Genomic DNA, 15,146 nt, shown 5'->3' on the forward strand with positions numbered 1-15,146 from the left:
CTTTTCTCCAGTGTGTCAGCAGGCTCCTTCTGGTTCATTTTCCTCAGGACGTGCATATCAGCACCACTGAATATGGAGAGCACACACACACACACACACACACACACACACACACACACACACACACACACACACACACACACACACAGTCACACAGGGAGGGAATGTTGTGTTTGTTTAATATTGTTTTAGGACTATGACAATGTAAAAAAGGATTAGCTCATGGATTATGAAAACAACAACAATAAATGGGAAAATGGGAGAGGAGAAATGACTAGAGACAGTGTTGTTTAACTCACTGACCATGACCCATGAGTTCTTCTTACCTTTGTTCAGTAGAAAAGTCTCCCTCTCTAAAGTTTATAGGTTGCTCCATAGACCAGTCACTCTTCATAGACACACAGCTGGGTACAGGGGAGGCTGGTCTCTTCCTCTTGATTGGTCTTCAACACAACATATACAAACATTACATCTCTCATCTCTCAGATGGGAAAACATAAGCATGAGCATGAGTTTCAGTCAGAGCTGGAAAATGATATATCATACACTACGGTTGAGGAACAATGGGAAAGTCGTTCTGCTTTGAACGTTGATAAACTTGTATCCTCACTTTTGAGAAAATGTTTTGGTACCTACTGTAGAGCTCTCATTTGACTACAGGACTGTTACTTTGGCACCCATCCAAATAAATCGTTTTTAATACAATTAACTGGTGTTTGGTGTTATTGAGTTATGTCAGTTTCTGTTATGCTATAAATTGTTATTTTATGGTTGTAAAAATGAACTAGAAAATGTTATATAATTACTACTTTAGTAAGGAATTACACATTATTCAGTACTACTGCAGTTGCTACATAATTCCAATAGATGGCAGCATAAAACCACAAATGACATTTCAGAAGATTAGTTTAGTTTTCTCCCTGGATACACCACCACTCCCCCTCACAGGAAAACTCCTGTGTGCTTCTTTCTGTCCCTTTCCACACCGCTAACACAAGAGGAAGGACTGAAAAAGCATTTAACAGATTACTGTGAAGTAATATAATGATGATTCATGTTTATTATCACTTGTTTTTATGTGAAAGCGAAGGGCATGTTGAGGTACATTTATTAACCAGGAGGGTTGAATGATGTAATTTATTGGCGGGCTGGAAGATGTACTCATCTTTTCTATTCCGAGGTTGTTTTACTCACAATATCAGATATTAAGATTATGTTTTATAATGCATGTATACTGAGGTTGAGGTTTTGACTAGTGGTTATTTAGCAGGTATAGTGGTTCAATACCTGCTATGGTCATTTTTTTTTGCTCTCCCAAAAGCAACACAGCCCTAATAGGAGATATATAGCTAAGTAAAGAAATGAGTGACCATTTTAGAAAATTATGAGACATATAGTCTGTGGTTGCTGCTATTTTATGTCAATCATAATGCTGCTTGTAGCCTGTAACTGATGCTTCATGGTCATATGCTGCCATCTATTGGAAATATTTAGCACTTAAAAGGTACTAATTCACGTACAGACATTGGAGGCAGCTGAGAAATAAAGTTATTTTTTTGTTGATAATGCCTTAGATCAGTCTCAAACCTGCCCCACCCATCCCACACCAATTGCTGGACTTTCACGTAGAGATTACCAGGTCACCCAGTTCAAACCACATTGAAAAATAAAAATGAATGTGTCTTGTTTATCAAGTGTTTTTATTTTTGGATAACAAAAACGTTCCCGTTTTAAACAAGATATTTTGTCACAACAAGATGCTCAACTATGCATATAATTGACAGCTTTGGATAGAAAACACAGTTTCCAAAAGTTTCCAAAACTGCAAAGAAATCAACTAAACCCAGTCTTTACAGTGGGTTACATTAGTAATATTCATATTTTATCATTATGTAAAACAAACATTCTAAGTTTTTTTATAGCAATATGTTGAGATCTGGGTCCACTTCCACAAAGCGTCTCAGAGTAGAAAATTGGTCGTATAAGTGCTGAGAATAAAGACATTTTAGACTTCCACTTAAGTATACTCAGACACTTTCTAACCTTCTATAAAGGGTTCTATATATATTCTATATATACTGTATACTCAGACACTTTCTAACCTTCTATAAAGGGTTCTATATATATTCTATATATACTGTATACTCAGACAGGCTAACCTCCTATAAAGGGTTCTATATATATTCTATATATACTGTATACTCAGACACTTCCTAACCTCCTATAAAGGGTTCTATATATATTCTATATATACTGTATACTCAGACACTTCCTAACCTCCTATAAAGGGTTCTATATATACTGTATACTCAGACACTTCCTAACCTCCTATAAAGGGTTCTATATATATTCTATATATACTGTATACTCAGACAGGCTAACCTCCTATAAAGGCTTCTATATATATTCTATATATACTGTATACTCAGACACTTCCTAACCTCCTATAAAGGGTTCTATATATATTATATATATACTGTATACTCAGACACTTCCTAACCTCCTATAAAGGGTTCTATATATATTATATATATACTGTATACTCAGACACTTCCTAACCTCCTATAAAGGGTTCTATATATATTCTATATGTACTGTATACTCAGACACTTCCTTACCTCCTATAAAGGATTCTATATATATTCTATATATACTGTATACTCAGACAGGCTAACCTCCTATAAAGGGTTCTATAAATATTCTATATATACTGTATACTCAGACAGGCTAACCTCCTATAAAGGGTTCTATATATATTCTATATATACTGTATACTCAGACACTTCCTAACCTCGTATAAAGGGTTCTATATATATTCTATATATACTGTATACTCAGACACTTCCTAACCTCCTATAAAGTGTTCTATATATATTCTATATATACTGTATACTCAGACACTTCCTAACCTCCTATAAAGGGTTCTATATATATTATATATATACTGTATACTCAGACACTTCCTAACCTCCTATAAAGGGTTCTATATATATTCTATATGTACTGTATACTCAGACACTTCCTTACCTCCTATAAAGGATTCTATATATATTCTATATATACTGTATACTCAGACAGGCTAACCTCCTATAAAGGGTTCTATAAATATTCTATATATACTGTATACTCAGACAGGCTAACCTCCTATAAAGGGTTCTATATATATTCTATATATACTGTATACTCAGACACTTCCTAACCTCGTATAAAGGGTTCTATATATATTCTATATATACTGTATACTCAGACACTTCCTAACCTCCTATAAAGTGTTCTATATATATTCTATATATACTGTATACTCAGACACTTCCTAACCTCCTATAAAGGGTTCTATATATATTCTATATATACTGTATACTCAGACACTTCCTAACCTCCTATAAAGGGTTATATATATATTCTATATATACTGTATACTCAGACACTTCCTAACCTCGTATAAAGGGTTCTATATATATTCTATATATACTGTATACTCAGACAGGCTAACCTCCTATAAAGGGTTCTATATATAACTTTAGTGGTTCTGTATATTGTAGGAAGAAATAATCCTTTTGGTTTCAACAGGAGTGAAGAGTGTGTTGATATAACAGATATATTGTCAGAATTCAGCTTGTAACAACGATCAGAATAAAAACTATAAAGTTATGCCTGCCAACATATTAGATAATAATTAAGAGGCTAAAAGATTGTGTCATGCTAAAATTTTATAGAGGTGTGCGTGTGTGTGTGTGTGTGTGTGTGTGTGTGTGTGTGTGTGTGTGTGTGTGTGTGTGTGTGTGTGTGTGTGTGTGTGTGTGTGTGTGTGTGTGTGTGTGTGTGTGTGTGTGTGTGTGTGTGTGTGTGTGTTTGCTGGTGAGACAACCACATATCACAGTCTAATATACAGGATACAAACATTCCATTCCAGCTATATCGCGTTTTGCAAAACAAAAATTCATACACAAAAAACTATGGATTACAATCTTAGAACAACAATATTTTACAGACAAGGTTCCCCTAAGCAATACTGTCTGATGAATAACAAATGTGAAAAAATTGTGGAAACACGTTTTAGAAACAAACAACATTGTAATCTCACCTCTTAGCTTTGGTGTCATGTTCCCCAGAGAGTCTCGTTTTAGAGGCAGGGCCCCCCTCCTCTCTCTCTCCAGAGAAACTCATTTTAGAGGCAGGGCCCCCCTCCTCTCTCTCCCCAGAGAGACTCATTTTAGAGAACTGTCCCCTAAACAGAGATCCAACATGTTGGTTGTGGTTAACACAGTGACAACTAAACAGAGATCCAGCATGTTGGTTGTGGTTATTAACACAGTAACAACTAAACAGAGATCCAACATGTTGGTTGTGGTTAACACAGTGGCCACTAAACAGAGATCCAACATGTTGGTTGTGGTTAACACAGTGACCACTAAACAGAGATCCAACATGTTGGTTGTGGTTAACACAGTGACAACTAAACAGAGATCCAACATGTTGTTTGTGGTTAACACAGTGACAACTAAACAGAGATCCAACATGTTGGTTGTGGTTAACACAGTAATTCTTGAAGGTCATATGTTCTCTTTTATTCATTATCTCTTAGAAAACAAACATTTACTAACAGACACATCCAAACAGTCAAGTGATTTAATGCATCACATGAATATGTAGTCGTGATTTATATTTTTCACCTTTTGTCCATAATAATAATAATAATATAATATAATAATAATAATAATATAATAATAATAATATAATATATAATAATATTAATAATAATAATATAATATAATAATAACAATATAATATATAATAATATTATTAATAATAATATAATATAATAATAATAACAATATAATATATAATAATATTAATAATAATAATATAATATAATAATAACAATATAATATATAATAATATGAATAATAATAATATAATATAATAATAACAATATAATATATAATAATATGAATAATAATAATATAATATAATAATAATAACAATATAATATATAATAATATTAATAATAATAATATAATATAATAATAACAATATAATATATAATAATATTAATAATAATAATATAATATAATAATAACAATATAATATATAATAATATTATTAATAATAATATAATATAATAATAATAACAATATAATATATAATAATATTAATAATAATAATATAATATAATAATAATAACAATATAATATATAATAATATGAATAATAATGTCTCACTTTCTCTTTTAATAACTTCTCTCATTCTAGTGTGTTGCTTTGTTCAACAGTTATGATATTATGATGCTGTTACTGAATTCAGTTCATAATATTAATGTTAAGAAAAGTCTGTTCAGTGGATTCATACCAAATTACACAGGAAGCAGGAGCTCATTGTAATTTAGAAAACAACAAATGTTCTGATATTCTGAAAGACGACTTACAAATTATACATAAAAAATATACAAATTGTACAATAACCGCAATATACGAATATATGAACAACATGTTATTGAATGTGACTTGACTACACCCAGTTAGCGCCATTTTGTATGATTGAACTGTCACGTAGCTGTCCCAGGTGAAATGGACTGTTAGATCTGAGTGTTTTACTGTCATTCACTATACTAAAATAACACCAGACATTGAATTTCTCTACACACTTTACAATAATCCCTGGGAAGATTCTTACCTTGTATCCTGAATTCACAACCAGAACATGTCAAGTCATTGAGATATTTTCCGTTGTGTTGAGAGAACCTTCCTGATGACAAGTCTCTCTGTATCTATATTCTAGGTACAGTTGATCTTTGGATGTAATAATATCTGGTCAAAGTCTAGTGACATAACACCATAGTATATCATAACCATAACAGCAGTTTAACCTTTGGTCAATAAAGGCCATGGCATATTATAACATGTAGAATCATTATGATGATCCAGGTTCATACTATAAATGTAGAATCATTATGATGATCCAGGTTCATACTATAACATGTAGAATCATTATGATGATCCAGGTTCATACTATAACATGTAGAATCATTATGATGATCCAGGTTCATATTATAACATGCAGAGTCATTATGATGATCCAGGTTCATACTATAACATGTAGAATCATTATGATGATCCAGGTTCATACTATAACATGTGGAATCATTATGATGATCCAGGTTCATACTATAACATGTAGAATCATTATGATGATCCAGGTTCATACTATAACATGTAGAATCATTATGATGATCCAGGTTCATACTATAACATGTAGAATCATTATGATGATCCAGGTTCATATTATAACATGCAGAGTCATTATGATGATCCAGGTTCATACTATAACATGTAGAATCATTATGATGATCCAGGTTCATACTATAACATGTGGAATCATTATGATGATCCAGGTTCATACTATAACATGTGGAATCATTATGATGATCCAGGTTCATACTATAACATGTGGAATCATTATGATGATCCAGGTTCATACTATAACATGTAGAATCATTATGATGATCCAGGTTCATATTATAACATGTGGAATCATTATGATGATCCAGGTTCATACTATAACATGTGGAATCATTATGATGATCCAGGTTCATACTATAACATGTGGAATCATTATGATGATCCAGGTTTATACTATAACATGTAGAATCATTATGATGATCCAGGTTCATACTATAACATGTAGAATCATTATGATGGATCCAGGTTCAACATATCTCTAACTGTGAAGGATACAATGGGGTCCCAAATTATTGACACCATTGATAAAGATTTGTAAAAATGATGTTATAAAATAAATAATTCCAAGACTGAGCTATATTTTATGCTCAAACAAAATGGTGAAATTAAATGATTTTCTACTAATACAATATGGCTCAGAGAAAGAGATTGTGTTTAACAAGTAATACTTTTTCTCTCTAAAGGTTCGGGGTCAAAATTGACACCCCTTTCAATACCTCACCTTGTGTGGATAACGGCACTGAGCCTTTTTCTGAAAGGTTTTATGAGTTGGAGAACACATTGGGAATGATATTATACCATTCCTCCATACAGAATCCTTACAAATGCCCCTACTAGGGAACGACACCCACCATAACAGGTATAGAAAACCATGCAGTCCCTTATGAGTATAGTAACGCAGCAACGCAGTAGTAGAGCCCAACAACCCCTTAACAACAGTCTTACAACCCCCCACTAATAGAGTCCCACACCCCCCTCTCAGCAGACAGCCACGCCTAAACCAACCCCCTGATGAGGCAAACATCAAAACTGTACTTCAAATTGATACAGGCCATCCATCATAAAGAAATCATTGATAAAGCCATCTCAGGCCGAAGGTTCCCTAGTGGCATGATGAGACAGGGGAGCAGACTCACCAATTTGATCAAGCCATCCTCACCCACAGATTACACTGTAACCCAAGTACTACAGAACACACAGCAATGGATGAACAATAACATGAACATATTACAAATACACTACCAGACAGTTATCGAATCACTCACACAACCACCCAATACATTCAACACTCTTGCATTGCACATAGCTGTGGGCTGGGCGCATAAGAGATACACACACAAACTGACACACACTACCATCACTACAGTGGAAACAATGTTGAACCATTCCTTAGAAACTCACGCCAGACAACTCCCTAGGGCTACCCTTTCTTACCCCACTACAGAGCTCCCCTTCCCCTCAGCCTCCCCCCAGCCAATAACCACATTGGCTCCCGGTCCACTGGAACAACAACAGAACCCCTGGCATACAGCCTCAGCTCATTGGCTCCCGGTCCACTGGAACAACAACAGAACCCCTGGCATACAGCCTCAGCTCATTGGCTCCCAGTCCACTGGAACAACAACAGAACCCCTGGCATACAGCCTCAGCTCATTGGCTCCCGGTCCACTGGAACAACAACAGAACCCCTGGCATACAGCCTCAGCTCATTGGCTCCCGGTCCACTGGAACAACAACAGAACCCCTGGCATACAGCCTCAGCTCATTGGCTCCCGGTCCACTGGAACAACAACAGAACCCCTGGCATACAGCCTCAGCTCATTGGCTCCCGGTCCACTGGAACAACAACAGAACCCCTGGCATACAGCCTCAGCTCATTGGCTCCCGGTCCACTGGAACAACAACAGAACCCCTGGCATACAGCCTCAGCTCATTGGCTCCCGGTCCACTGGAACAACAACAGAACCCCTGGCATACAGCCTCAGCTCATTGGCTCCCGGTCCACTGGAACAACAACAGATCCCCTGGCATACAGCCTCAGCTCATTGGCTCCCGGTCCACTGGAACAACAACAGAACCCCTGGCATACAGCCTCAGCTCATTGGCTCCCGGTCCACTGGAACAACAACAGAACCCCTGGCATACAGCCTCAGCTCATTGGCTCCCGGTCCACTGGAACAACAACAGAACCCCTGGCATACAGCCTCAGCTCATTGGCTCCCGGTCCACTGGAACAACAACAGAACCCCTGGCATACAGCCTCAGCTCAGTGGCTCCCGGTTCACTGGAACAACAACAGAACCCCTGGCATACAGCCTCAGCTCAAATCCAGGCCCCACGACAGTTGATTTCTCTGCCCACCACTTCAGCACCAGTTCCTTTCTCATCCTCGTTGGAGGACTTCCCTCCTTTACCCAAGTTCTCTCCTCTAGTTAACCCTCAGGCTTCTCAAAAACAATCATCACCATTGGGGCCACGCCCTTCCCCAGCACAGTGCTCTTTAAACCAGAAGCTAAATAATCAGTATCCTCCTCTTCCTCAGACACAATCTTCTACTGAGATAGGGATCTGTACCTCAACACCCTCTTCCCCTGTTGCACCTTCGCAGACACAGATAGATGTCAGCAATATTGCCCCAAACAACTCCCCATCTCATTCTAAGAACAACATGGCACCCACTCCCTCCCTTTCTTCCAAAGTAAAAGGAAAGGAGATAATGATAACCCCTACCTCCACTTCCCCTTGACCCACAGAGATTGAACAACCCAGGGACCACCCAGGAGAACAGTATTCAACGTATCATTGGTCCCAATCGCCCACCATAGGCTTCAACCTTGAATTGATAACCACTAACACCTCTAATTTAATCCAGGCCCCAGTTGAGTTCCACCATAGGGCCTGCAGCCAGAAACCCTCAATGTTATAGCAACACTCCCCAATCCCCTGGTTAAAACTCCTAAACACAGCAATGTTTCAGTTAAAATATTGGAAAGGATTTCACCTCTATCGCTCTCACCAACAGGAGGCGCCACATCAGGGGGTGAGACTAGGACTGGGCAGTTCCAGGGGCAAATGACGATTAATGGACAAAACAATGGGCAACAACCCAAAAACAACCAATCTGAGCCCTCCCAAAAAGACACCATGTCACTGCCAGTCCGAGACCCCTGTATAACTGGCGCCTCAACATACTCACCCCAGTTTGAATTCCAACCCCAACCCCAGCCTCAGCCCCAGCATCAACCCCCAACCCCAGCTTCAGCCCCAGCATCAACCCCCAACCCCAGCTTCAGCCCCAGCATCAACCCCCAACCCCAGCCTCAGCCCCAGCATCAACCCCCAACCCCAGCCTCAGCCCCAGCATCAACCCGCAACCCCAGCCTCAGCCCCAGCATCAACCCCCAACCCCAGCAACCCTCCAGAAACCATCGTACCATAAAGACAGACCAAAAGGCAAGGTGGCGGATTGAAATTTTAAGGGAAATAAACCAATACTAGTCTTGGGAGACTCAAATGTTAATAGAATCCCTCCATTTCATAACCCAAACATACAAGTGGACAGTTACCCTGGAGCAACATTTTACCATTTCACAAAGGTTCTGGAGAGAACAGAGGTTCTCTCAGTGGGCATAAACAATATGGATAATGACCCATACAAAACATCAAACAGATTGCATCAATGCACAAGGAAGCAAGAGTCACTTGTCACCAAATGCAATTATTTACATCCCCATTATTAACCACTCACACCTCCTTTCACCAGATCGAAAATGAAACCTCAGTCATTAACGGTTACATCACCACACATGGCCCATTTCTCTTGGAGATACCCCATGATGAATTCCACACAACAACAGACCTGATACACTGGACAACAACCACAGCAGACCTCATTTTTAAGAATTGGTGTGAGCAGCTAAATTTAGAATAGGCTCTACCCAAAATGTGGACCCACCTAGGCCACACCACACCCTTCTTTTCCCCCCAACCCCCTGTACTCTCTCCCCCCTTTCCTCCCCCAGTTGCTTTCTTAGATTACCCAGCAGAGGGGGTAGTTGACCCCCTCTCATCAAACATCATGAATTTATCCAAGTCTTTTCAACTCACAACAGCACAGACCCAACTTTTGGAGAGGGGGTTGTCTTTCATTCCCTGCCCTGGTAAATTTGACTGGGAGGAACTTCATAGGGACACACATAATTATCATAGATGACTTAAACTTCTAGACTACTTTGACTATCAGACAAATGACAACCATTTACCATTCACCCTTCCTTCAATCTGGGAACCCAAACTGTCCCAGATAGATAGGAGGGTAAAGAACCAACCAAGACACCCTTCACTACTATCACACCCAGGCAGATAGAGAGGACAACATCACCCGCATCGAAAGACAAGCCATAAAAGAACTTATAAACAACACTCACATAATATTGAAACCGGCAGATAAGGGATCTAAAACAGTGATCCTAGATAAACATCAATACACATACGAGGCAAATAGACAGTTACCCAACACCAAGTATTATGTACCAATAGGAAACCTACAACCACAGACCCAGACTAAATTACGTAGAATCATACAAACACTTTATGATAAACGGCACATCACGAAAAAACAATGAGACTTTCTATTTGGACCAGACACTCCACCACCTAGACTGTTTTACCTGCTTTGCAAAATTCATAAAGAACCAGAAACCTGGACTATTCCCTATGAAGTTCCTCCTGGCAGGACAATCGTATCAGACTGTAATAGCGAATCATACAACATAGCCCACTATATAGATCATTATATCAACCCTCTCTCCACTAGACACCCCAGCTACCTCAGAGACACTTATCACTTTCTTGAGAAGATCAAACCCATAGTTGTTCCCTCCCAAACATATATATTCACTATAGACATTGATAGCTTATACACTAACATAAATACAGCAACAGGAGTACAGACGGTCAGAAATATTTTCCATGCACACCCAGATAGCAATAGACCAGACAATGAAATACTACAATTATTAGAAATCAGCCTCACACACAATGACTTTATATTCAATGATGAGCACTACTTACAGGTGGAGGGAACAGCTATGGGCAAGAAATTTGCCCCGGCATATGCAAACTTTTACATGGCTGAATGGGAGAGAGAGGCATTGGCCAAGTGCCCACATCAACGTACATTCTATTACAGACTTCTAGACGACATTATAGGAGCCTGGCCTCATGATATCCAACTATTCATTATCATTCTCAGTCACCACCCATCCATTAAGGTTAAATACATAATAGATCCATGTGAAGTACACGTATTGGATACTACAGTTTTCTTTAATCACATTAAATCAGTCTCAAAAAACAATATTCACTAAAGTTTATTTCAAACCAACAGATACACATGCTTTACTCCACAAACACAGTTATCACCTGAAACAGGAATTAAATTCCTATATGTTTTAATACCCAATTAAAATTAAACACTGTCAATTTCTAAGAATTTTCAAGACTCTTTTTTGCATGAATTGGACAGAGACCAGTCTCAAAATCTATCAGCAGCGTTTATTCTCGAGAGTACTGAACATGATACAGTTTACCACAGATTATAAACTGAAAATTACGTCATTAGTTTTCGTACTACCCCGTCTCATCTCCGCTCCAGTACAATGGCTGTATGGTTCTCAAGACTTAAGATACGTAAAATAAATGACGTCAGCGTTTTCTAAATGTTCCGTCTCTTCTTGACACGGGTAGAAAGGCTCTATAGTTCTCAAGTCTTCCCACCTCGCCTATAGCCAAGGTCTGCCTGTGTAGATAAGGATTCTAGCCAGTCTGTCTATGAATTCATTCATTTCTACCAAGGAACAGACAGTCATTGTTCTAATTCTTGATTATATTTACACACATTATATTCAGTATTAGGATTAAAAAGAAAATTCATACATCTATACAGTAACATAATATTATTTTGATTAGTCGGTCCTGATTGAAATGTATACATAGTCATTATTGATAAAAATTCCCTTAACATATCCACCCTATGATTAAATATTATACATCCAATCACACATCTAGTTATATTAAAATATTAAAAAGCATACTTCTATTTTTATTATAAATAATTATACATCCAATCACACATCTAGTTTTATTAAAATATTAAAAAGCATACTTCTATTTTTATTATAAATAATTATACATCCAATCACACATCTAGTTTTATTAAAATATTAAAAAGCATACTTCTATTTTTATTATAAATATTTATACATAGACCCCTACTTGCATTCGCACTGACTGTTTTAAGGCCTACATCAGAATCATAACTCTTATTATCAGGATTTTCGTTACAATCTTCATTAAAAAAACTGTCTAATATTGAAACAAGGTACAACCTAACCTCCCTAAATATAAAAAATGGTCTCATCAAACATAAGTTCCCCGCAAATGAAGGATCCATAATCGTCTACTTGTTCTGTAGACATGCATTCAGCACTCCACGGGTCAGAACTTGGAATCGGCCCATACCTCACCATCTGTTGTGTCATCGATTTCTCCAGAGTCCTGGAAATAAGGCCTCGTACACAGGGAATTAGACAACAGCCACATAAAACTAAAACAGTCACACAGGTGAATGTAGCCCATAACACAGTGATCATAACATTTTTCCATTTTCCAAACGTACTATCAAACCAATTAGTCCGATAAGTATCCACCCCAGAGTTTTCTGCCAAACCGTGAGCCAGGGTGGTCAAACAAGCTGAGGCTTCGGTCACTGATTCGTCCGGAGCTGTGTCATTTGGGATGAAAGTACAACACATGGTCCCGAAGATCACGCATACTCCTCCCTTTTCAGCCAATAACATATCGAATGCAATTCTATTCTGCCAAGCCATCAGGCTGGTTGCTTCAGTCTGTTCTGCCAAACCTCTAATAGCATCTCTGATATAATTGATAAAGCGCTGTTGATTATAATAAATATAATTAATCCAGTCCACATTCTCATTGAGAGTAGGCACCAGAAAATGCTTGACTCTAATCCTGCTAGGATCTGATTTCTTGCTTTGAACCCCCCCCCCCCCCCCCCCCCCCCCGTGGAACCCCAATGTTCTAAATATATACTCTGTCATCAAAAGACCCAGATGGAGTACCTCTTTTCTCCCGTTTGGCTAACTTCATGTCTTGGTGTTGAATGAGTGTGAAAGGCATTCCCAAATGTACAAGGGCACAATAATCCTGTCCACTCTGTCGGTAATACTGGCCATAACATCATTCCCCCACACAACCACCAGATGTCAGCCCTGGCCCACTTTAACTTATTGAAATCCATTCCAACCATAAGTTGGAATCCCCAAACCCAGTCTCCACTTCTATAACTTCTTTGCGGTCTTTGGTCTGAACTATTCGTACTGGTCCTTCACCCTGGATGATTACACTAGGACTATCCGTTGTGTTAGAGAGATTGGTTGAACTCCGGCCGACCAGATTCTCCTTATCAACTCTAACCTCTGCCACCTGGAACGGTACCATAGTATCAGTTGAAAACTGGTCGAAGCCTACATACCATAACCCGAGATCCTGGGTCTTTACCGTTTTAATGTTAATTCGTACCTTTATACAATACTTCCTCTGCTCGGGAACACAGTCCAAAACACCAACCCTTACTATACTCCATCTGGTCCCAAATTGGGTGAATGGTTTACATAGCCATCCCTTTCAGTGTGAGCTATGACCTGACTCCATGAATTACACGGTGATTTACACAAACACTTCCCATAGAGACCCATGGTTCTAGACTGCCAAGGAGTGAATGACCCCATTTGGTCTACATAAAATTCGACTGAGATATCCTCACCCAATTCCACTCTCACTTCCTTGTTTCAGTGATCTTTTGAGATGCTTTGGTAATATCAAAGTTCCCTCGTCTAGCACATGACTCAAGTTACCCCCTTTGGCCTTCTCCGGGGGATCATGGTGGATCAGGACTATGGCCCCTACAATTAAACAGCTCAGGACGTTCAGCGCACATGTGAAGCCCCACCCTCTTCCAGAGAACACATCATTAACAAGAGCCAGACACACTTTCAATTCTATGAACAAAAACAGGGATGGAATGACTGAAAGGAGATCTTCATTCGAGAGAAAACAGGGCTGATAGGACAGGGAGGATTACTTCATTCGAGAGATGGCCCCCGGAATTCTGTTTATTCCAATTCTCCTCACGAACACTGTTATTGTTCGACAGTGTCATTGTGTCCTACCCTCCCTCAGTGTGATATGAATCTGGGTATCTCTTTCAGCTAGCTGTCACCAGGAGTCCTTGGTATGGTCGCCCCAACAGGCCTCAGGGACTGGATTGAGTGACTTCACCTGTAATTCATAAAATCCTGGACATACAGGCTTGGTTAACAAAGTTTCTCATATGTTTTATATGATTATATCTTTAACTTCTATGCCTATTTGTTAGCTAAAAAAATATATTTTTAAAATTAGTATTAGTTTATTATCCAATAGGCCACTAAGTGTCCTATCCTAGACCACAAACTTCTCCATCCCCCTTTTGATACCTGGCTCTACCTAGGTAACAACCTTATCTACCCTAAATAATGACTTAGGTAAGATTAGTAAATTATCCTCATGTATGTCCAATTCTCCCTTTGGCGTCCATTCATATTTATCCTGTACCAATTCTCTGTCATGTGTCTTCTCTACTTTTAAGAGGTATCTGTGTTCATTTCCTCTCTGCTCTGTAACAACTGTGTTGCTTCCAAATTTTAACTAAATGTCTCACTGTTTGGCTTTATCTAAAACTCATGGATTTTTTTTGAAAAAACATGTCTATGGTGTCAATTTCTAAAGTCCTTATATAGGTTAATTAAGGTTCTCGATCCTATCCCTTATCCTGAATCTCCA

At 38.3% G+C, this 15,146-nt stretch overlaps 1 long non-coding RNA gene across 1 annotated transcript; it reads right to left on the reverse strand.

Moving 5' to 3' along the window:
- Position 1: 1 nt before the first annotated feature.
- LOC149973058 (uncharacterized) lies at positions 2 to 5,799 on the reverse strand. Its single transcript, XR_016490276.1, has 4 exons — positions 5,674 to 5,799; positions 4,085 to 4,228; positions 327 to 443; positions 2 to 66 (listed from the first exon to the last, which is right to left on the reverse strand). It is a non-coding gene; the product is annotated as an uncharacterized LOC149973058 (long non-coding RNA).
- Positions 5,800 to 15,146: the final 9,347 nt, after the last annotated feature.

This window comes from Oncorhynchus mykiss, chromosome 21 (genome assembly GCF_057628025.1).
Source record: "Oncorhynchus mykiss isolate SJ-2025 chromosome 21, ASM5762802v1, whole genome shotgun sequence".
NCBI lineage: Eukaryota > Metazoa > Chordata > Actinopteri > Salmoniformes > Salmonidae > Oncorhynchus > Oncorhynchus mykiss.